Source organism: Budorcas taxicolor, chromosome Y, assembly GCF_023091745.1.
Source record: "Budorcas taxicolor isolate Tak-1 chromosome Y, Takin1.1, whole genome shotgun sequence".
NCBI lineage: Eukaryota > Metazoa > Chordata > Mammalia > Artiodactyla > Bovidae > Budorcas > Budorcas taxicolor.
The window spans coordinates 10,660,943-10,685,416 of NC_068936.1; the positions used below are offsets into that span (position 1 = coordinate 10,660,943).

The 24,474-nt window shown below is 43.3% G+C and overlaps 1 pseudogene; it reads left to right on the top strand.

The window, feature by feature from the left end:
* Nucleotides 1-181: 181 nt before the first annotated feature.
* LOC128070988 (zinc finger protein 280B-like) lies at nucleotides 182-23,897 on the top strand (annotated as a pseudogene).
* Nucleotides 23,898-24,474: the final 577 nt, after the last annotated feature.

Sequence of the window (24,474 nt, forward strand, 5' to 3'; positions counted from 1 at the left end):
GCGTTTGGTGAGCTGAGCAATCTTGAGCCAAGACCCTTGAGATTCAGATTCAGCCTGACCACGCCTCCAGCAGGCGATTGTACGGGGTGAGGGGGTGGGGGGAGGGCTCATCGCCCGCGCATGCGCCCAACTCGGCCTCGAGGCCAATCAGATTGCAGGCGCCGACACCTGGCCGCCAATCATGGGAGACGCCCGCACGCCTGTAGGGGGAGCTGAGGCGGCGCCCCGGACCTGAGGAAGCGTCATCCCCTCAGGCTCGCCTCCTCAGCCTTGGTCCGGGAACTGCTGAAGACAGGTGAGCCACAGGCAGTTCTGTCTCCTCCGCCAACAGGGACCGGTAAGGACTGGAGCGTGGTTCAGCCCAAGCGGTGCCTGATGGCTAAAGGGAGGGTTTCTCGGGTCCCCACTCGCACCAGGCCTTGCTCGGCGGGGCGGCCGGTGAGGGCCCGCGGGCCCTCAGGAGGGAGCGTGCGGCAGGACCCACAGGCCTCAGGCTCCTTTCGCCCTCTCCCCTCTCTAGTCTGGGCGGGCTGTGCTCTCCAGCAGCTTTCCTGCCCAGGGGGTGGGACAGGCCAGCTCACGGAAAGGGCCTCTTAGGCCCCTGGCCACCGACACCACCCCCAGCTCTCCTGTGGAACCTAATGTATTTAAACACACACACACACAAATCTTCACGGCCCAACCTGGTTCTGCACCCAGGCACAGTCAGGCGGGCGCAGCAAAAAAAAAAAAAAAAAAATCGATCTAGTGGCCTCTTCACTGCCCTGGTGCTTTGGTCGTTTTCCTGTTTCCTCTGCGTCTCCTCGAACTCCAGGGCTGCCCCGTCCCTGGGGGCCCCGAGATTCAGGCCTTTGGTTCGGGGAGTTGGCAGATGAGGTATTTGTTTGTTTGTTACTGAGAGAAGGGAGGTGGGAGGAAGAAGCTCAGGGCAAAGGAGTTCAATCACTCGGTCTGGTTGAGTGTGAGACGCCTGGTCAGCATCCGTAGGGTAGGACCAGGTAGGGCCTGGGGGGATAGAATGTTCCCGGAACAGGTGACTCACCCTGAGCTTTTCCTCTGCTTGTCCCCAGGATGTGACCGTTTGCTGCCTGGTAGGTCTCAAGCGCTCAGGATTTCAGTGGGCCCCTGAGGTAAGGTGACAGACATCTTTACAATAAGGGACAAAGTTGTGGCTTTCTTACTTTCCGTTTTTCTCCTTTCATTCGTCGGCTGACACGTTGGTGTTGAGAGAGAGTATTCCTGATTGGGGATTACCTGTCCCTGATTGCGGGTGCTGACTTCAGGGCAGTCATGGTTTCAGGTTTGCAGCTTTCGGAGTGGCAAGCTTAAAAACAGGCAGGGTGACTTGCTTTCTCCTGCCTTCTTGAAAGAAAAAAAGTAAGAGCACCATGGGTCTTAAGCTGTGTAGAGCTGACTCCTACCACTTGGTGAGGCTAAAATGGGGAATGCACATATCCTAAGGTTTTAGCTAGCAGAGCAAAGCAATGCAGGTGTGGGGGTTCCCTGGTGGCCTGGTGATTCGGATTCTGGGCTTTCACTGCAGTGGTCTGGATTCAGGCTCTGGTCAGGGAACCGGGACCCCACAAGCCAAGCAGCATGGCGAAATGAATAAATGAATCAAGTGGTTCATTCAGAGAAAATGTGTGTGGTTTAACATGTTCACGTGGGATTACTTGCTCATTTCCGTACCCTTAAGGGCTTTATTTCATTAAGTTAGTGAACTCCACTGGATGGGGGCGAGGGACCACATGAGTTCATTTCATGCATGTAAACAAGATCATAGGTAGCTCTATGCCCAGCAACTTGTGCCTACAGCTGTGTTGTATACTTATCTTGCTGGTACAGCTTTGAACTTCACAGCATGTTTTGTTTTGGTCACAACATGTGGCTTCATAGGATATTCGTTCCCCAACCAGGGATCGAACACAGGATCCTGGCAGTGAGAGGACTGAGTCCTAACCAAACCACTGGACTGCCAGGCAACTCCTGTGTTTCGGTGCTTTGGATTGTTTTGTTTGTGTGTGTGTGTGTGTGTTTAAAATTTTTGCTATATTTATAGGAGAACTCTTCTGTGTGTAAGTATGATGTGAGTGGTATGAATAACTTGAAATGTTTGTGTTGTACATATGATCTCAAATTGAGTAGTTTGAAAGAACTTAACACTTGTTTTCTCTTGGCCTAGGATCTCGCCTGAGGTAGTCAAGCTTTTGTCTGGCTTGGCAACCTCTGAAGACTTAGTTTGTTGAATCTAAGCACTCTCACTTGTCTGTACTCATGAAGCCTCAGTTCCTCCTTCTGTGGGCCTCTCCAAGGGGCTTCTCTTGTGGAGGCTGCTGTCTTTTCTCAAAATGAGTGATTCAGGAAAGCACTTGCACCCATGATAAAGTGCAGAGTCTTCTTTCAGATGTTACACATCTTCACTTGTGTATTTGCTTAGTCTCACAGGTCAACCCTGTGATAGATTGAGAGAGAACTACACAGGTGTGGGAATATCAGGAGATTCGATTCACTTGAAGGCTGGTTACCATACCCATTAATCCACCATGCCAGCCTTTTGTTTCATATGATCTCAGCTCTGTCAATGTGAGCAAATTATTTGGCTTGTGTACTCTTCTTGTGTGCTGCTACTGCTGCTAAGCTGCTTCAGTCGTGTCCAACTCCGCAGTCTCATGGACAGCAGCCCACAAGGCTCCCCCTTTTCTGGGATTCTCCAGGCAAGAACGCTGGAGTGGGTTGCCATTTCCTTCTCCAATGCATGAGAGTGAAAAGTGAAATTGAAGTCTCTCAGTCGTGTCCGACCCTTCGAAACCCCATGGACTGCGGCCTACCAGGCTCCTCTGTCCGTGGAATTTTCCAGGCAAGAGTACTGGTGTGGGTTTCCATTGCCTTCTCCAGCTTGTGTGCTCTCCAGCTTGATCTACTCAATTCTTGATGTACTCAGTTCTAGACCTACTCATTTCTTGATCTTCTAGCAAGTCTCCTCTTTGTCCCGGATTAAGTTTTCTGTTTCTCTGGATGGTTCCCATCAGCAAACAGACTGACTATAATGTGACCTGTCGTTAAAAATCCATCTTTGGGTGACACATTCTGCTTCTGCTGCTTTTATTTCATATTTGTTTATTATAGACTTCTGCAGAGTTGTTCCTAGACTTTGTTATCTCGAGTTCTCTCATTTTCCTTTAAAGCCACTCTTGTCAAGGCCACAAGTGAATTTCAAATGTTTAACTCAGTGGTCAATTTTTAGTTGTTATTTTATTTAATTTATTGGCAGCGTTTATCAGAGTAGTTCATTTCCTCCTCCCTGAAAAAAATGTTTCACTTGGATTACAGAGTGCTTCTCTTTCCTGTTTCTCTTCCACCTACAGTTCTCCCACATACAAAGTGTGACCTTTGTGTCTGGCTTGATTCAGATGTCATATTTTCTTTTTCAATATTTATTTATTTAGCTCTGTGGCATGTGAGATCTTAGTTCCCAGCCCAGAGATGGCACCTGTGGAGAGTCTTAAACGCTGGATCTCCAGGAAAGTCCCCTCGTTTGTGTACTTTCAAGATTCCTCCATTTCATGGCTGTATAGCAGTGAATGTTTTTGTTTTATTTTTATGGCTGAATATGGATTATGAATATGGTAAATGACTTCCATGCATTCCATTTTGAGCATATACCACAGTTTGCTTATCCGTTCGTCAATGAATGGATAATACGTGGATGGTGTACTCTTTGTGGCTATTGTGAGTAATGTTGCTGTGAACACTGACTTTGCATGGACTGAACATTTTCAGTGTTGTGGATATATACAAAAGACGAAATTGCTGCATCATATGGCTCCTCTATATTTAATTTTTGAGATACTGACAAACCACTTTTGCAAGAGTGGTTATACCATTTTACAGCAGTTACCTCAACAATATCTGAAGATTCCTTTTCTCCACATCCTCTGCAGCACTTGTTATTATTCGTCATTTTGATTGGGTGTGAAGTAGTATGAGTGTGAAGTAGTATTTCAGAGAGACTGCTTTACATTTTGCTAGGGGCTTCCCTGGTGGCTCCGAAGGGAAAGTGTCTGCCTGCAATGTAGGAGACCTGGGATCAACGCCTGGGTGGGGAAGATCCCCTTGAGAAGAAAATGGTAATCCACTCCAGCACTGTTGCCTGGAAAATCCCATGAACGGAGGAGCCTGATAGGCTACAGTCCATGGGGTTGCAAAGAGTCGGAAATGTCTATTCAAATTCTTTTCCTGGTTGTTAAATGCTTTTCTTTTTTTAATTGTTGTAGAAAACATCCAACTTAAATTTTTACCATTTTAATCATTTTTGCATGCTAAGTATTTCACACACTTTCATCAGCCTTTTGGAGAAAGAAATGGCAACCCACTCCAGTATTCTTGCCTGGAGAATCCCATGAGAAGGGAACCTGGTGAGCTTTCGTCCATGGGGATGCAAAGTTGGGCACACCTGAGTGACTAACACATATACACACACATAGTCACAGTGTTGTTTTGTTGTTGTTGTCATTGTTTTAGCTGTGCTATGCAGCTTGAATGACAGTTCCCTGGTTGAGGATCATACCCAGGCCCCTGATAGGAAACTGTGGAGTCCTAACCTCTGAACTACCAGGGAATTCCTTATCACATAGTTATGAAACAGACCTCTACACCTTTTCATCTTGCAAAATTGAAACTCTATACCCATCACCTGTCCCATTAAACAACAACTCCTCTTTTCTTGACTGTTGACCTAGACCATGGACTCTATCGTTCTTTTTTGTTTCCTTTATGTTGCTTGACTATGTTAGCTATTTCATACAAGTAGAAACTTACAGTATTTGTCTTTTTGTATGACTGGCTTGTTTCATTTGGCTTGATGTGTGCAATGATCATGCATGTTGTAGCATGTGACAGAATTTTCTTCATATGGCTAAATAATGTTTCATTGTATGTATATATCACATTTGATGGACATTTAGAAGCTTCCACCTCTTAGTTGTTGCAGTTAGTGCTGCCGTGAGCACGGCTGCGCAAATATCTCAAGACCCCATGTTAACTTCTTTTGAATTTATATCCTGAAGTGGAATTGCTGAATCATGCATCAGTTCTAGTTTTTAATTTTTGGAGGAGCCTTTAAACTGTTTTTTGTAGCAGTTGCACCATGTTAAATCTATTCATAACACACAAGGATCCAATTACTGTACATGCTTGCCAACAGTTGTCTTTCCTTTCCTTCCCTTTCCCTTTCCTTTCCTTCATATGTAAACACACACACATATGCACACACAATTTTTTTCATATCCTTTTCCATTATTGTTTATCACACATTATGAATATAGTTCCTTGTGCTATCCAGTACGATCTTGTTTGTCTATTGTATATATTATAGTTTGCATCTGCTAGTCACCAGCTCCCAATCTATGCCTGCCTGACTTATCCCCACTTGGTAATCACATAGCTGGCTCTCTATGTCTGTGAGTCTGTTTCTGTTTTGTAGATAAGTTCATTTGTGTCATATTTTAGAGTCCATGTAAGTGATACCATATGATATTTTTCTTTCTTTCTTTTTTTTTTTAATTTTTATTTTTACTTTATTTTTCTTTACAGTACTGTATTGGTTTTGCCATACATTGACATAAATCCGCTACGGGTGTACATCAGTTCCCAATCCTGACCCCTCCTCCCGCCTCTCACCCCATATCATCTGTCTGGATCATCCCTGTGCACCAGCCCCAAGCATCCTGTATCCTGCATGGAACATAGGCTGGCGATTCGTTTCTTACATGATAGTGTACATGTTTCAGTGCCATTCTCCCAAATCATCCCACCCTCTCCCTCTTCCTCAGAGTCCAAAAGTCCATTCTATACATCTGTGTCTCTTTTGCTGTCTTGCATACAGGGTTATCATTACCATCTTTCTAAATTCCATGTATATGTGTTAGTATACTGTATTGATGTTTTTCTTTCTGGCTTACTTCACTCTGTATAATCTGCTCCAGTTTCATCTATCTCATTAGAATTGATTTGTATAAAGTCTGCAAGCAGTAAATGCTGGAGAGGGTGCAGAGAAAAGGGAACCCTCTTACACTGTTGGTGGGAATGCAAACTAGTACAGCCACTATGGAGAACAGTGTGGAGATTCCTTAAAAAATTGCAAATAGAACTGCCATATGACCCAGCAATCCCGCTGCTGCGCATACACACTGAGGAAACCAGAACTAAAAGAGACACATGTACCCGAATGTATATCGCAGCACTGTTTGTAAGAGCCGGGACATGGAAACAACCTAGATGTCCATCAACAGATGAATGGATCAGAAAGCTGTGGTACATATACACAGTGGAGTATTACTCAGCCATTATAAAGAATATATTGTCTTTCTCTTTCTGACTTCCTAAGTAGTATTTTTAATGCTAGTGTAGATTCAAGTATATACTTAACTTCATTTTCAGAACATTTGTTGCTACTGTATAGAAATGTGATTGACTTTTAAAATATTTCTCTTGTATTCTGCAAGCTTTATATTAATTCTAATACTTGTGGTTTCTTCAAGATTTTCTATATAAAAAGGTATGTTATCTCCAATATACTTTGACTTTTTCCTTTCCATTCTGAAGGCTGTTTTTTTTTTTTTTTTTCTTCTTTTTTTTTAAATAACAGCAACAGTTCCTTTTTCTTACATAATTGCTCTGGTTATAGAACTGCCAGTATAATGTTGAGCCAAAGTGTGTCGTAGACTTCCTTGTGTTGTTCCCAGTCTTAGAGGGAAAGCTTTCAGTTTTTCATTATTAAACATGATGTTAGCTGTGGGTCTTTTACAGGTACCCTTTGATTGGGAAAGTTCTCTTCTGTTCTTAATTATTAAGTGTTTTTTTTTTAACCCCTGTTATGAAAAGGTGCTAGATTCAGGGAAATGCTTCTTCTGCAGGCAGATGTGTTTTTTGTTCTATTGTTTTAAAATGGCATAATGTTGATTCACTTTCATAAAATGAATCAACTTTGCATACCTCCATAAATCCCATGTAATCATGGTATACAGTCTTTTTTATATGTTGTTAGATTTTGTTTGCCAGTATTTTGTTGAGGACTCTTTCACTTGTATTCATAAGGGATATCAGGGGTGTGTGTGTGTGATGTCTCTGTCTGATATTGGTATGAGAGAAATACTGGCATCACTTTGCCTGCTATGTGGGGAAGAGACCTGTGGCGTGAAGGATGAAGCATTGTTGGATTTAGAGGGAGAAATTTAGGATATATCAGTGTGGAATTGGGGTGAGATTATCAAGAGAGTTCATTGTCAATTTCCTAGGCCTGTGTTAAGTGCTTGACATTGAATTATGCTGTTTGTTAACTAGGTATAGATAGATTATACTTTGAATTTGCTACCTATTTTCTTTGTTAACATTTATGAAATTAGAATTTGTGAATCAGGTGTAATGTGCATTTAAGATACATTTTCTTCGAATTTTACTACAAAACAAGATGCCATTGACTAGCTGATGCCTTTTAAAAAGAGCTGTTAACCTTAAGTCTAAGAAATAAGCATGTTTGTCTTTAAGAGACAGAAACACCTTTAAAAGTTATAAATTTGCCCAAGAAGATGCAGCTGGTGTGCAGTTAACTTAGAATTCCAACTTAATCTTCTTTGCCTCCAAAGTCCATGTTTCTCAACACTGTACAATAATGCTTTTGCAAAAACTCTCGTCCTTTACATGTGATTTTACCTAGTGATCAGTAGTGTTGGGGTTTTTTTTCTTTATTTTTTTAAGTAGAAGAGATTAAAGTGAACATGGGACAAAGCTATGATTCTAGAGCCATGTAGACTTGTAGTCATAGGTTTTTCAGCTGTCATTGAGTCTCGTTGACACTCGGTGCCTTTGTCTGTAAGATAAAGGTGTTTATAATTACCCTAGAGTTTTGGAGATAATCAAATAGCTCATTTTTCTGTGCTTAACTAATATGTATATGTTTATACTTAGGTGGCAGTTTGTATAAAGGAAGCACTGGGACTTGTGGCCGCACCCTCTAAGAATAAAAAAGGATTCAAAATATGGAACTACCATGTATGTTACGTGAAGAAGAACAAGAGCCAGAAGTACGGAAAGGGAGGGAGAAACCAAACAAGTAGATGATGATGATGATGAAGTGATATTGGTCGGAGTGGAACTTGTAAATGAAGATGCTGACGTGATCTTTGTTGGGATGAGCTCAGCTTCGAAACCAGTCGTTTCAAACATACTGAACAGAGTTAACCCAGGTTCTTGTTCAAGGAGAAAAAGGTATGGTCTCTGCAGGAAAGGTAACACTCACAGATTACAGCCTGTTAGTCATGTGACTCCTACATCAGAAGCAAAGACTGTCTTGCCAGTTTCTGACTCTGAATCAAGATCAACAGATAGTCCTATTATTATTGAACCTCCGTCTCAAGCTGATTATAAAAGTATTTCACCACAAAGAGTGCCAAATTGCTTTTCAAAGGAGTCATGTTCTTCTTTGATTACCTTCACAAGTTCATTGCAGCATCCAGTAGAAAGAGCGGTTTCTGCAGAAGATATGAATAAAAGTCCTCATGTCTCAAAGCGACTTTCCACTTGTGAAACAAATAGCAGAAATCCCAGAAGGCCTAAGCTCAGTGATGGGGAACATTCTTTAGCTTTGTCCCCTTCAGGTATTTTTCATACAGTGACTACTCAGCAGAGCACACCAGACAGTGTCCATACCTCACTAAGCCATGTTCAGAATGGAGAACCTTGTCCAACACCTTTTCCAAAGGACAGTGTTCATTGCAAGCCTGTAAGACCTTTAGGGGAAAATGGACTGACAAAAACTGATTTTCCAAGTTTAGCAAGTCCAAACAAGATTATTGACCCCACAGAAGGAAATCTGATTGTGTTTCTTCGTGACTTCTACTATGGAGAGCATATAGGAGTTGAGTAGCCAGAACTGAAGACCCACACAGCGTTTAAATGCCTCAGCTGCTTGAAAGTTCTAAAAAATGTCAAGTTTATGAATCACATGAAGCACCATTTGGAACTTGAGAGGCAGAGAGGTGACAGCTGGAAAACCCACACCACCTGCCGGCACTGCCTCCGCCAGTTTCCTACTCCCTTCCAGATGCAGTGTCACATTGAAAGTGTCCACACTCCCCAGGGGCCCTCCGCAGTCTGTTGCATCTGTGAGTTGTCCTTTGAGACAGATCAGGTTCCCTTAGAGCACATGAAAGACAATCATAAGCCTGGTGAAATGCCCTATGTATGCCAGGTTTGCAGTTACAGATCATCATTTTTTGCAGATGTGGATGCACATTTCAGAGCATACCATGGTAACACTAAGAATCTGCTTTGCCCATTTTGTCTCAAAATTGTTAAAACTGCAACAGCCTACGGACGTCATCATAGAAGGCACTGGGAAAAGAGTTTTCACCAGTGTTCCAAATGTCGGCTGCAGTTTTTAACTTCCAAAGAGGAAAGGGAGCACAAGACCCAGTGTCATCAAATGTTTAAGCCTAAGCAGCTAGAAGGATTATCTCCTGAAACAAAAATTGTTATTCAGGTATCACTGGAAGTCCTTCAACCAGGATTGGTGGGAGTAGCATCCATTACTGTGAACACATCTGATTTTGAATCATCACCCCCCAAATCTAAAAGTAGGAGGTCAAAAAAAGAAAAAAAAAACTTAATTCTACTTTCAGTAAGTCTGAAGCAAGTATTTCAGTCAAAGTTGAATACCCCATTAAAAACAAAAAAAATTATAGGGTTATTCAGTAATATCAAATATAGGGAAACTGATGGGTAATTTATGTGTTTTTGTTTTAAATACAGGAAGTACAGTTTTGTTTGATCTGCATATTGAGACGTTATTTAAAAATCTATTATCTGTTTTTCATAGAATTGTCAACATGTTAAAAGAATGTGTGCGTGTGTGAGAGAGAGAATGAGAAGTGGAGAAAGGAGAAGTAACAACTTACTCTGGTATTTCATGTTACTTGTAAGTTCGAAGGCTCTACTATACACATAATCTGTAGAGTGTTTTAGCAACGTAATTTTCAACTGTTTTCATGCCTTGAAGTTCTCAGTATCAGCTATATAGCCAGATTTGAATGTCACTCTCTGAAGTGCCTCTTGGGCTGATCGAAGATAACCTGGCCCTGAAAGCGTGCAGTGGAGAAGTTGATGGAGAAGCTATGTTGTGAGTTTGGACCAGACACGGGATTTAATCAGTGAAGGGCTGTGGCTTCTTGTCCCAGCTGAGGAAGAGGCATACATTCACTCCAGGCATAGAGCCAAGGTAGAAGGAACACTGTCTCAGAGTGCGTTTACCTAGCCCAGGGACATCTCAAGGAAGCCAACGGTTAAAATGCCTGTGTTTGGTGAGAGACCCTTGCAAGCATCAAGCAGGCCCTGTGTATCACTGACTGCAGTTGGAGAAGCAGAGATAGTTAATAGAATGAGACCTGGTGCCTGTGGACCTCCTGTTGAGTGATCAAAAGGGGAATTTGATTCATTGCGTCCCCTTTGCCAGTTGGCTGGCCTGTAGTCCCAATGAGGTAGGCATATCTGTGTCAGACACAGTCGTAAAGCAAGTTAAAATTCCCAAAGGAAAAAGAGCCTTGACGTCCACTTTGATTTGTGCCGGACCCATAGTTTTAACTGCAAAGGATCAAACACAGGGAATCTGTTCAGTTTTCGAACTGGGCTACATTAAGTTCTCTTACCCTTAAGCTACAATGGAGTTGTCCAAGAATAGTGAATATAGTGGGTAAAAATAGTCCAGGATGATTAAACCCTTTTTAGCACTTTTCCTTACCTTTTCCAGTTACATGTGTCTTACCCTAGTTGAGCATGTGAAGATTTCAGTTTTGTATCTTATCTTGCCTTGGACACAAATGTAGTAGCGTTAACAGCTAATTCTTGGCGTGTGTAATTTCCCATTGTATCAAACTAACTGAGTTTCAGTCTTACTTGACACAGTCCGATGTGCAAGAATTATCTCGTTTATTTCAGTAATTATCAGGTCATAGAGTTATCCTTCCTCTAATCTATCCAACTATCTAATCTGTGATTATACGTGTGAAAATCTTTTTTCTTGCTGTCTCCAAGGGCTCTTTCACAGACCTGTGGGGTACCCTCTAAGTATTGGTTCCTGAACATCAGCACACTTGGCTGCCTCCGTAGGTTCTTGGAGTTGAGTCTCCTCCTGGAGTTGAATGTCACCCCTTCTCCACTTCTGGCACAGATAGCTAGCAATCTCTGTGCACCATTCAAGGAAGCTGGGATCCTGTCTGTAGACCTGTGCCAGGAGCAATCTCTCCGTTTCCTCTTCCTTTCTCCTCCTCTTTGTCTCTCCCCACTCTCCCCCCTCCTCAATTTATTTAAATCCTCTAAGCTTTCCCAAAATGCTGGAAAGTGATAATCACCAAGGGGTTATCATCCCTCTCAGAACTGAAGAGGAAGGACTACAGATGACTAAGCTGTAGTGAGTCTATTGTGTCTGTAAGAAACGCCGCGGGAAGAAAAAGCCACCTCTATGGACCGTTGATCAGAGCCTTTATTGGGCGGTCGCTCTTGGGCAGAACTCCCGGGGGTGGGTGAGCAAGGAAGCAAAGGGAGTCTGCGAGGTATGAGGGGTGGGGAAAGGTTTTATAGCCAGGGCCGGGCTCCCATATAAGGTAGAAATCACGGGCTACAGCGGTGGTTGGTGTCCAAGGGCTCCACGTCGGCACCTGATTGGACGGCTTGGTTGCCAGCCCGCCTCCGGGACTTGTGTGCGGCACTTTTCTGGGGCATGCCTCAACATGCCCGACCTTTCAGTCTCCATTTTAGGTAATTTCCTGAGTGTAAATTCAAATGCAAATACATTGTATTTATGTACTCAAAGCTTGCTTGGTTTATTTGCCCTTTGAATATTTTACTAGGCCTTTCCAGTTAGTTTACTTGGGCCAAAGCACTTTGCTAAGTGTCAGCTTAAACCACTTTTAGGTGTATAAAGAAGTGTGTGTGTGTTCTGGTCTCAGGTGAAAACTCTATGTATAAATAAATGTGCAGACTATTGCATTCTTATCTCCTTTCTTCAATTTCTATAGTAAAAATACGAAATCTTTTAGTTATGTGTTTTTTTGTTACTTAGCATTATCAACACTGTGATTGTTAGTTGCTTTGAAGTATGCTCCTGAGGAGTACAAGTTGTATTTATTGCCAAATTAAAAGTTTCCAGCGATATGGTCCTTGACTGCTTCCTCTCTTCCATTCTCTGTCCTTCTACTCTGCTATTTTCCCCAGTAATGTACTCTTTTTGACATCACTGGCCTTGGTTTTCCTCCATCAAATTCCATGTCTTTCCAATCCAAAGACTGCAAGTGCTGTTCTTCTGGAAATGCTCTTCCCGTAGGCCTGCATGCCTTGCTACCTCCCTTGTTTGAGCTCCACCAATGCTGTTCAAATAACACAATCAAATCTCCAACCCCCTCTCTTTCCTCCTCCTCCTTCAAGGCACTTGAAGTCTCTATCCTCTTCTTCCCTCTCCAGCCTAAATTTCCTAGATTTTCATTAAAAAAAAAAAAAAAAAAAAGAGATAATAACCTCAGGGCTTTGCTTCTTAGAATTAACTTGAGTCAGTTTCTTTGCCTTCAAATAAAAGATAGTTAATAGTGAGTTGAGTTCTTTCAGAAGCTACTTCTGTTTTTCTATTGATATCTCTATTTTTTTTCACACAATGACACTTTGGTTTGTTTAGAAATATGTTGAATATCTGTCAAGATATTTTGTTATTGCCCTCTGTGAATTTCCTTGTCTGGTTTGCTTGTTCTTTCAGGTAAAATTATTTTATTAATAAAAGAGAAGGGGACTACAGAGGATGAGATGGTTGGATGGCATCACGACTCGATGGACATGGGTTTGGGTGAACTCGGGGAGTTGTCGATGGACAGGGAGGCCTGGTGTGCTGCGATTCATGGGGTCGCAGAGTCAGACACAACTGAGCGACTGAACTGAACTGATTATAACAAATGAGAGCTGTCTCAAGGTGACATATATTAATTTTCTCCATGAAAATGAGAAAGCTTTTATTCTCTCAAACAATGTCTATAGTCTCTTCAGCTACACGTATGTATTTACCCCCTTATTTTTAGAGCAAGTAAAAATCAACAAAAGTGCAACTATTAATCCAAAATCACAAATGCTATTTCCAAGAAAGCTATCTGCTACTAGAAATATTTAAGTTATCCGTTAATATGAGAAAAACAATTCAGTCTTGGTCTTCATGACTACACGCTCTACCTTTGGACATCAAAGCGGCTCATTTCAAATGGCACGCTAAATGCTGATTTAGCAACATCTCACACTGCGTATTTGAAAGGTCGGGCAATGCCGGGCATGTTGAGGCTTGCCCGGGCGTGTTGAGGCATGCCCTGGAAAAGTGCCGCACACAAGTCCCGGAGGCGGGCCGACAACCAAGCCGTCCAATCAGGTGCCGACACGGAGCCCTTGGACACCAATCACCGCTGAGCCCGTGCTTTCTACCTTATATGGGAGCCCGGCCCTGGCTATAAAACCTTTCCCCACCCCTCATACCTTGCAGACTCCCTTTGCTTCCTTGCTCACCCGCCCCCGGGAGTGCTGCCTGAGAGTGACCGCCCAATAAAGGCCCTGATCAACAGTCCATAGAGGTGGCTGTTTCTTCCCACAGCGTTTCTTACAGTATTCATCAAATCTTGGCTTTCCTTTCCCTCATGAACTCTACTGATTTTAAAATTAGGTTGATCATTAACAATATTTTGCTTGAGATCACATTGATGCTTGTTCTAAAGTGCTTAAAATTGTATTTCAAGATAAGGCATGAAATGTTTAAAAACAATTATGTCGAAGAATAGTCAAGAGACCACCTAATTCTGTCACTTGAAAACACTGACATAAGCATTAGCCAGTATGGGACAATGTCTTCTTGACTTAAATGACAAAAGCGGGCATCAGAATAAAGAGAAAGAAACAGATAATTAATATAAAACTGGTACATTACTAAATTTTGTATTAAGGCCTAACATCAAAGTGATAGCCACTGCAGCCATGATTAAAAAGTTCCTGCTCCTTGACCATTAAGGTGTGACCTAAATCAAATCCCTGATGATAATACAGTGGAAGTGAGAAACAGATTTAAGGGACTAGATCTGATAGAGTACCTGATGAACTATGGACAGAGGTTTGTGACATTGTACAGGAGACAGGAATCAAGACCATACCCAAGGGAAAATAAAATGGCAAAATAGCAAAATGGCTCTCTGAGGAGGCCTTACAAAACTGTGAAAATAAGGGAATCAAAAGGCAAAGGAGAAAAGGAAAGATAGACCCGTTTGAACGCAGAGTTCCAAAGAACAGCGAGGAGAGAAAAGAAAGCCATCTTCAGGGATCACTGCAAAGAATTAGAGGCAAACAATAGAATGGAAAAGACTAGAGATCTCGTCAAGAAAATTAGAAATACTAAGGGAACATTTCATGCAATGATGCGCACAGTAAAGGATAGAAATTATATGGACCTAAGAAGCAGATATTAAGCAGAGGTGGCAATACATAGAAGAATTGTACAAAAACGATCTTCATGACCCAGATAATCACGATAGAAAGTTCACTCACCTAGACCCAGACATCCTGGAATGGGAAGTCAAGTGGGTCTTAGGAAGCATCACTATGAACAAAGGTAGTGGAGGTGATGGAATTCCTGTTAAGCTATTTCAAAACCTAAAAGATGATGCTATGAAAGTGCTGCATTCTATGCCGGCAAATTTGGAAACCTCAGCAGCGGCCAGGGGACTGGAAAATATCAGTATTCATTCCAATCCCAAAGAAAGGCAATGTCAAAGAATGCTCAAACTGCTATACAATGGCTCTCATCTCACACACTAGAAAGGTAGTGCTCAAAATTCTCCCAGCCAGGTGTCACTAATACTTAAACCGTGAACTTTCTGATGTTCACCATCTGCAGTGATTTTGGAGCCCCCAAAAATAAAGTCTGACACTGTTTCCACTGTGTTCCCCATCTATTTCCCATGAAGTGATGGGACCAGATGCCATGATCTTCGTTTTCTGAATAGTGAACTTTAAGCCAACTTTTTCACTCTCCTCTTTCACTCTCATCAAGAGGCTTTTTAGATCCTCTTCACTTTCTGCCATAAGGGTGGTGTCATCTGCATATCTGAGGTTATTGATATTTCTCCCAGCAATCTTGATTTCAGCTTGTGTTTCTTCCAGTCCAGTGTTTCTCGTGATGTACTCTGCATATAAGTTAAATAAGCAGGGTGAAAATAAACAGCCTTGATGTACTGGTTTTCCTATTTGGAACCAGTCTGTTGTTCCATGTCCAGTTCTAACTGTTGCTTCCTGACCTTAAGGGGATACCAAACATTGATAGGCTGTGCCATCATAGGCCCCATTAACTCATTGTTTGATATCATAAGAACTGTATGCTTGATTTTCATTTTTTCATGGCATGTTCAAGGCACATTATGAGAAACGAATGTCATGATGAGGAACAAGAAAGAACCATTGAAAAATTGAATCATTGAAAAATGATTCAACTAAAACACCTGGGAGTCGAGGTGATCTTAGATGTTCAAGACATATTTCATGCACAGTTGTGACTCAAATTGCCATTGAGTATGTTTTGTGTTGTTTGGTTAAAAATGACACCATCCCCCATGAAACAGTCAGCTGACACTCAAGATGTGTGCTGTGCTGAGTTGCTTCAGTTGTGTATGACTCTGTGTGACCCTGTGGACCATAGCCCACTAGGCTCTTCTGTCCATGGGATTCTCCAGTCAAGAATCCTGGAATGAGTTGCTGTGCCGTCCTCTAGGGCGTCTTCCCAACTCAGGGATCAAACCCATGACTCTTATGTCTCTTATGTCTCCTATATCTCCTGCATTGGCAGGCACGTTCCTTTCAACTAGTGCCAACCTAGGAAGCCCAGGTCAGCCATAGCAAATTCATTACCCTCTTCTTTCCTGATTGCACTGAAAAAATAATCTGTGAACAGTTCCACCTCTTTAAAAAAAAAAAAATTTAAAAAGAGTACACTTCAAAATTGTAATAACATGGGCCGTCCTTCTTAAAAGATGTTTCTAGAGCTGCGAGTCCTTGGAAGAAAAGCTATGACAAACCTAGACAGTGTACTAAAAATAGAGATGTTACCTGACACACAAAGGTTCATCTAGTAAAAGCTATGGTTTTTCCTGTAGTCATGTGTGGATGTAAGAGTTGGACCATGAAGAATGTTGAACCCTCAAGAATGGATGTATTTGAACTGTGGTGTTGGAGAAGACTCTTGAGAGCATCCGTTGGACTGCAAGGAGATCCAACCAGGACATCCTACAAGGGGTCAGTCCTGAATATCGTTGGAAGGACCAATGCTGAAGCAGAAACTCAAATACTTGGGCCACATGATGCGAACAGCTGACTCATTGGAGAAGACCTGGATGTTGGGAAAGATTGAAGCCATGAGGAGAAGGGGGTGACAGAGGATGAGATGGTTGCATGGCATCACTGACTGAATGGACATGAGTTTGACCAATCTTTGGGAATTGGTGATGGACAGGGAGGCCTGGCATGCTGAAGTCCATGGGGTGGCAAAGAGTTGGACACAACTGACTCTGTGAACTGAACTGAGAGCTCCTGCAAAGCTTGAATTACACAGATCAGTGGTAAAATACTCCCTGGGATTGTACAGAGACAGAAACTAATGATGAGAGTACATCACTGTACGCCTTGGGGTGGAGGTTTTTTATTTTTATTTTTAATTTTTATTTCTTTGACAGGCTTCTCTGTTATCAGAGATGTACTCTCCAATTGCTTTGCAATTGCATCCTCTTTGCATGACTCAGCTCTCTGGAGACAAGGGAACTCAGAAGAGTGACCACCAGGGAGGTGATATCAAGAATATCCTGGCTTTGTAGAAGCCTGTGCTATCTTATGCTCTCCTCTGGATGGCTTCCTAGTCATAGCTGATAAGTCATGAGTGTGATTCATGGCCTTTGAAATCTGATTCTGCACAGAAGTTCCGCCTCCTTTTGTTCTGATCTCTGGTGGTTGTGATTTTCCACATCTGAGCTCTACTGAACACCCCTTTCCTGTGTTGACTCCTTAATGTCCATCGAGTATGTCCCTTGACCTGCCTTCCCAGCTCACTTAGTCCTTGTTTACATTCGTATTCCCTGCCCTGTGTTGCTTTGAACCACTGCCGATCTGTGATCTGTTCTGGGTGGGGGAGATGCTTTTACCTGTCTACCTAAAGGATAAGCTGCATTTGCTCACATGATACAGGATCATTCCCCTGCTTCCATGTCTGTCCTTCTGGGAGCCCCCCCACACTCCACCCACCACTGCCTCCAGGGTATCCTTCAGGTTTCTGAAACTCAAGGTCAAATTCCTCATCTTCCTCTTCCTGTACTTATCTTTAACAGCTCCCCTGCCAGGGCACTGCACTCCTCAGGCTGAAATTCTTCATTCGGGGGCCTGGGTTCGGACCCCTTCTCATGGACTATACACCCCTATTTGTGCCGGGCCTTTCAAGTTGCTGTCCAGGGAAGGTCTTTCATCGCCATCCACAAGCTTTGCCCCTCTTACCCCCACTGCCATGACCCAGTCGCTTCCTAAGTAGGTCCTGACTCTCATGAGAATTGGGGGTCCCGTGGCCTTCGTAGGTAAACATCTTTCATCATCTGTAAAGTCCATTGAATGAAATATGAAAGCTTGCTTCCAAAAAGACTTCCAATGAGTGGTTTTCTTTCTTTTTTTTTTTTTTTCCCTCTTCCCTCTTGCTGTTTTCAGGATAAATCTTTGCATAAGGACAGCAAAGCAGTATGCTCATTTTTGGGAGGGATGCTGGGAGGGATTGGGGGCAGGAGTAAAAGGGGACAGCAGAGGATGTGATGGCTGGATGGCATCACCAACTCGATGGACGTGAGTTTGAGTGAACTCCGGGAGTTGGTGATGGACAGGGAGGCCTGGCGTGCTGTGATTCATGCGGTCGAGAAGAGTTGGACACGACTGACAGATTGAAATGTACTGACTGAACTGGGGACCTCAAGAGGAGTTTTACAAGCCAAATTCCAGTGAATAATCTTAAGTCAGAGTATTCAACCTGGCGAGAGAGCTTGGGGCTTTCCTTCTGACTGGTGCATATTACAGGCATTGTGGGTGGGGTGTGGATTCCTTTATCCTTGTCTGCTTGCCTTTTTGTACAGGGTGGTTTGTTGTTGTTTCTGATCTACAGTAAGCGATGCTGAGAACTTTGCCTGGGGGTTGTAGGACAGGATTGCTCCATTGTTGGCTCCTGCAGACAGTACCCTCTGCAACTGGCAGTGCCCAGCACTCTCTTGACTGGCGATAAAAGGAATGTACATGTCTGGAATGAATGATGCACTTAAGGCACGACTTATCACATGTAAGATATGATACACTATACAGAGCTGGCAGGCAAAGCCATATTCCTGGGTCCCTAGGTCCAGCTTCAGGTCTGTGCTTCACCAGGTTCAAGCCTAACGACGTTTCCCTCATGGGAGAAGTTTGATGGTGTCAAGATTTCAGACTAGAGGTCTTCAAAGCTGCCTTATTTGCCACTCTTCACCATGAGTGAGAAAAATGTTGAATAAATGCTTTGTTTTGGTGAGGAAGCCAAGGAGGGCAGGGATCCCCAGCTACTCTGTCTCTCAAACCTGGAGCCATTTTTGCTGGGAGTGTAGGTGGAGTATGGTTTGGGAGAGGCAGATGGGCTGCCTTGGAATGCAGTCTTTGTGGCTGGAGGAGGAGCTGGGCAGTCTTTGCAGACGAAGGGAAGCGACACAATATGCTCTGGGCTTCAGGGTGAAGCCAGATGTTCGTTCAAAAACATATATATGCATATTTTTGGCCAAGTAAGATCTTCCTCGAAGCTCTTCTGTCTTCACTGTAGCATTTAGAATCTTTAACTGAGTAATACTCCATTGTGTATATTTGAACAGTTCTAATGAGGTAGATGAAACTGGAGCCTATTATACAGAGTGAAATAAGCCAGAAAGAAAAACACCAATACAGTATACCAACACATATATATGGAATTTAGAAACATGGAAATGATAACCCTGTATGCGAGAGAGCAAAAGAGACACAGATGTATAGAACAGTCTTTTGGACTCTGTGGGAGAGGGTGAGGATGGGATGATTTGGGAGAATGGCATTGAATTATGTATATCATATATGAAATGGATTGCCAGTCCAGGTTCAATGCAGGATACAGGATGCTTGGGGTTGGTCACTGGGATGACTCAGAAGGATGGTACGAAGAGGGAGGTGGAAGGGGGGGGGGGGTTCAGGATGGAGAACACGTATACACATTCATGTTGATGTATGGCAAAACCAATACAATATTGTAAAGTAATCACTCTCCAATTAAAATAAATTTGTGTTAAAGAAAATAATCTTTAGCTGTGGCATGTGGGATCTAGTTCTCTGACCAGGGATTGAACCCCTCACCCTGCATTAGGGAGCGCGGAGTCTTAGCCACTGGACCACCAGGCGAGTCCCTTAGCCAAACGCTAATGACAGCACTTTGAGAGAGTCTTGTGTGCAAGGATTTGTGGGGATGAGAAAGAAAAGCCCACCAGGTCATGGCTGAGTCATTATAGATGATGGGTTGCTGTAGGGAGTGCTACTTTAAGAACCTGTCCTAAAATCCTGCATGTTCCTCCATCATCATGGTTTCACCTAAAGGCTTTCTTGTGATGCTCAAATTCAACAGCTCTGTGCGAGTCTGGTTGTTGTCTCTTTTGGGACACACGCCCCTTCTTTCTCCTCCATGATGTTGAAGCTGAAACTCTAATACTTTCACCACCTGACATGGAGAGCTGACTCATTTGAAAAGACCTTGATGCTGGGAAAGATTGAGGGCAGGAATAGAAGGGGACGACAGAGGATGAGATGGTTGAATGGCATCACTGACACAATGGACATGGGTTTGGGTGGACTCCGGGAGTTGGTGATGGACAGGAAAGCATGGCGTGCTGCCGTTCACGGGGTCGCAGAGAGTCAGACACAACTTAGTGACTGAACTGAACCTGCTCCTTCACCCTCTTTTTCCAGGAAGCCCAAGGGTTCTGTCCTTTGCTGTTCGTGGGTCTGTTTTCTGTGTGGGCAGCCTCCATCACTGCCTTTCCAGTCTTTAAGTTCCTTCCCCTGTTGTTCACTCCATTTTTTTTCTCTGGGACTTCCACCTCCCACCCCCCCACCCCCCCAGATAACTGCCCACCAACCCTCCGACTGGAAACAGCCCCTGGGCCTCCCAGCTGGGGCATGTCAAAATACAAGCTCTCCACAACGTGTCCATAACCTTGGCTGGTTCTGGGTGAGTATGTAATCTTGGCCAGGTGGCAGCTTATTAATGTTGGGATCTGTCATTATGTTGGGATGAAAATTGTCTAGAATTTAAAACCAGTTGTTCGCCAAATGAATTGCTCGTGGTTCTGTTAGGGGTAGTCATTTTGTTTGTCGTGTCAGCTTACAATAAATAATTGGCTCTGTTATCCTAATGTGTTGTTCTCAGGTCCAGGCGGAGAAACAAGTCCAAGTACCATGTGGTTTCATACATGAGCCTGTCAGTGGCTGCATTTCCAGCTCTGTGACTCCCAGAGGAGGAATGTTTCCTTGCTTTAGTGCCTGGTAAAGTTTGGAACTGATTTTCAGGTCAACCCTGTTATATAGTAGGAGCACAGCAAACTTTCAAAACTGTACATAAACATTCATCTTTTTTGCTACTTTTCCTAGCAGTTTGTAAAAAGAATGGCTTTTTGGTGTAGAACAGAGGTTGGCATTTTTTTTTTTCAGTAACAAACCAAGTAGTAATTATTTTTGGCTTTATGGGCCCCAGATTATTCCATTCTCTCCAGTAGCAGTGAATAATCAAATAGGTGTAGTTGTATTGCAGTAAAATTTTATTTACCCCACCCCCCCAATAAAAAAGACAGGTGTGTAGATATTTTGCAGGGGGAGGATAGGATACACCATCTAGCATGTTGGGTTTTCCTGGACAGGGATGGGACCCAGGCTCCCTACATTGGGAGCATGGAGTCTTTTTTGTTTGTTTGTTTGTTTTGAACTCCATTATCTTCATTACATATATATATATATATATATATATATATTTAACTGGAAGCTAATTACTTTACAATATTGTATTGGTTTTGCCATACATCCACATGAATCCACCATGGGTCACTGGACCACCAGGAAGTCCTAGCTGGCTGGATTTGATTCATGGGCCATAGGGCTTCTCTGAGAGTTTAGCTATTAAGGAATCCACCTGCAGTACAGGAGACCCAGGTTCGATTCCTGGGTTGGGGAGATCTAGTGGAGAAGGGTTCGCCTACCTACTCCAGTATTTTTGGAGTTCCCTGGTGCCTCAGGGTGTAAAGAAACTGCCTGCAATTCAGGGACCCTGGGTTCAGTCCTTGGGTTTGGAAGATTCCCCTGGAGGGAGAAAACAGTTACCCACTCCAGTATTTTTGTGTGGAGACCTCCATGACAGAGGAGCCTGGCATACTGCAGTCCATGGGATCACAAAGTGTCAGAGATGACTGAGAGACTAAGCACAGCATTCAGTTTCCAGGGCACTGGTACTGAAAGTAGGTTGGTTAATTGATGGCTTACTAAATGCTTAGTTGGGTTATTACTATATAATAAAAGCTGAGTTAAGGACTTACAGATTGAAAATTCTCAGCATAAAATCATAAAATCCTTTTAAGGAGTCAGCCAATATACTTGTATACATACTGTGTATAACTCTGAGTAGGAAATGTTTTACATACATGGGTTCAATGCCTTGGTCAGGGAACTAGTTCCCACATTCCAGACCTAAGACTCTATGCCATGACAGAAAATCAGTCTAGCAGTTCATGGAAATGTTTAATCTAGTTGCCACATGACCCCGCCATTCTACTCCTAGTTTTACACACAAGGGGAATAAGGACGCATATTCACACACAAACATGTGTATACAAGTGTTCATGTGTGCTGATAGCCAAATGTATGAATATGAGAGTTGGACTCTAAAGAAAGCTGAGCACGAAAGAATTGATGCTTTTGACCTGCAAATATTTTGTGCTGGAGAAGGTGTTGGACAAGGCTCTTAAGAGTCCCTCGGACTGCAAGATCCAACAAGCCCATCCTAAAGAAACTCAGTCCTGAATATTCATTGGAAAGACTGATGTTGAAGCTGAAACTCCAATACTTTGACCACCTGATGCAAAGAACTGACTCACTGGAAAAGACCCTGATACTGAGAAAGAATGAAGGTGGGAGGAGAAGGGGATGCCAGAGGATGAGATGATTGGATGGCATCACTGACTCAATGGACATGAGTTTGAGTAAGTTCTGGGCATTGATGATGGACAAGGACGCTGGCATGCTGCAGTCTGTGGGGTTACAAAGAGTCAGAGATGACTGAGCAACTGAACTGAACTGGCTCAATAGCCAAACAGTAGAAACAATGTAAATATATCCATCCCTGATAAACAGATAAATCAAATGTGGTCAATTGGTATAATGGAATATCACTCAACCATAAGAAGGAATGGAGTTCCCACACAGAGGTCAACAGGGATGCACCTGGAAAACACATCATGAGTGAAAGAAACCAGACACAAAAGGCCACCTGTTGTATGACTCTGTGTATATCAAGTGTCCATAGGAGGTATATCCAAGACCCACACATGGTTTCCAGGGCCCAGGAGGGCTGGGGAGTGACTGCTGACAGCCATGAGGTTTCTTCTGGGCTTAGGAAGCCTGTTCTCAACTGGGTGGGTGTTGAAAGTTCGACCACTCGGAGTACAGTTCATTCATATGTACATAGGGGATTGGTGTTTACTTGAGTTATAGCTAAGTAAAGCTGTTACATAAATAAAAAAAATAAAATATTAAAAGAAAGCTGTTACAGGAAAAGTCCTAGGTGCAGGACCTTTCTAAAATATTTGTTTATTCATTCATTTATTTATTTGGCTCTGGTGGGACTTTGTTGGTGCATGTGGGCTTTCTCCAAGTGTGGCAAACAAGGGCCCCTGTCCACTTGCAGCATGTGACCTTCTCATTGTGATGGCGTCTCTCGTTGTGGAGCATGGGCTCTAGGGCACACCACCTTCAGTAGTTGCAGCACGTTGGCTCAGTAGTTGCAGCACCTGGACTCTGGAGCCCAGGCTCAGTGGTTGTCGTGCACCGGCTTACTTGCACTGTGGCATGTGGACGCTTCCCTGAGCAAGGATATCACCCATGTCTGATGTGCTGGCAGGCAGAGTTTTAACTATGGGATCCCCAGGAAAGCTCTAGGTGCAGGATTGATGAGTGAGAAATAACTAGTCAATAATTTTATAACACCCGTATTTTTTTCTTTTTTTTTTTGGTGGGGGCGGGGAGGAGATCTAGAAAGCGAAGGGATCTCCCTGGATCCCCCGTTTCTGGTGTATTTTTGAGTGTTGGTGTATTTTGGGGTCCCTTCCATAAGAGGTAGGCCTTGCAGATACAAACCAGATGAGGGGTACAGACCAGGAAAAGGGTGCATCCCTTGTCTCCCACAGGGAATCCTGGCCCAAGTTGGATATCTTCACTTCTGGGTTATCCTGAAGCCAGTCTGACAACTGGTAGGTGGCACAGAGCTGTCACCGACACATCCTCCTGTCTGTGTTCTGGGGACTGGTTTGCTCTTTTGGTGTGGGGGAAGGTTCCTGGACCCTCTTTCTGAGTTGCAGGTCAAAGAAAGGAGCAAAGCTGCAGCCATGGACAAACTGCTGGCTGGACATGAGACTGTGGGCATCAACGACATTGGTCTGTCCAGGTTTAGACAGGAGGCCATCTGCCTGGTGAAGGGGTTGCATAAGACCCTGAAGCTGAAGGTGAAAAGGTAAGACCTGGGTGTCAAGCCTTGTTGACAGACAGAGATGAGCAGGCCAGCAAAGTGTGCAGTCTCTTGGCTGCCCTGTGTCAACTGTGGCAGTCTCAATGTCAGCATGTGTGTGTCTGTGCATACATGTGTGAGCATGTACACTTAGGAAGTACAAGAGTGATTCATCTCTTGGTTAAGGATGAATCCAACATCACAATCTTAAAGGATTACCTCTTATTATTAGTTTTATGTTGAAGTATATTTAACTTAGTTAAAGCTCCAATCCTTTGGCCACCTGATGCAAAAGGCTGACTCATTGGAAAAAACCCTGATTCCGGGAAAGACTGAAGGTGGGAGGAGAAGGGGACAGCAGCAGATGAGATGGTTGCATGGTATCACCAACTCAGTGGACGCGAGTTTGAGCAAACTCTGGTAGGTAGTGAAGGACTGGGAAGCCTGGCGTGCTGCAGTCCATGGGATCACAAAGAGTCAGACACAAGTTGTCAGCTGAGCAACATATTTAAGTTAATAGTTAATATTGTGTAAGTTTCAGGTATACGGCAAAGTGAGTCAGCTATATATTTATATCCACTCTTTTT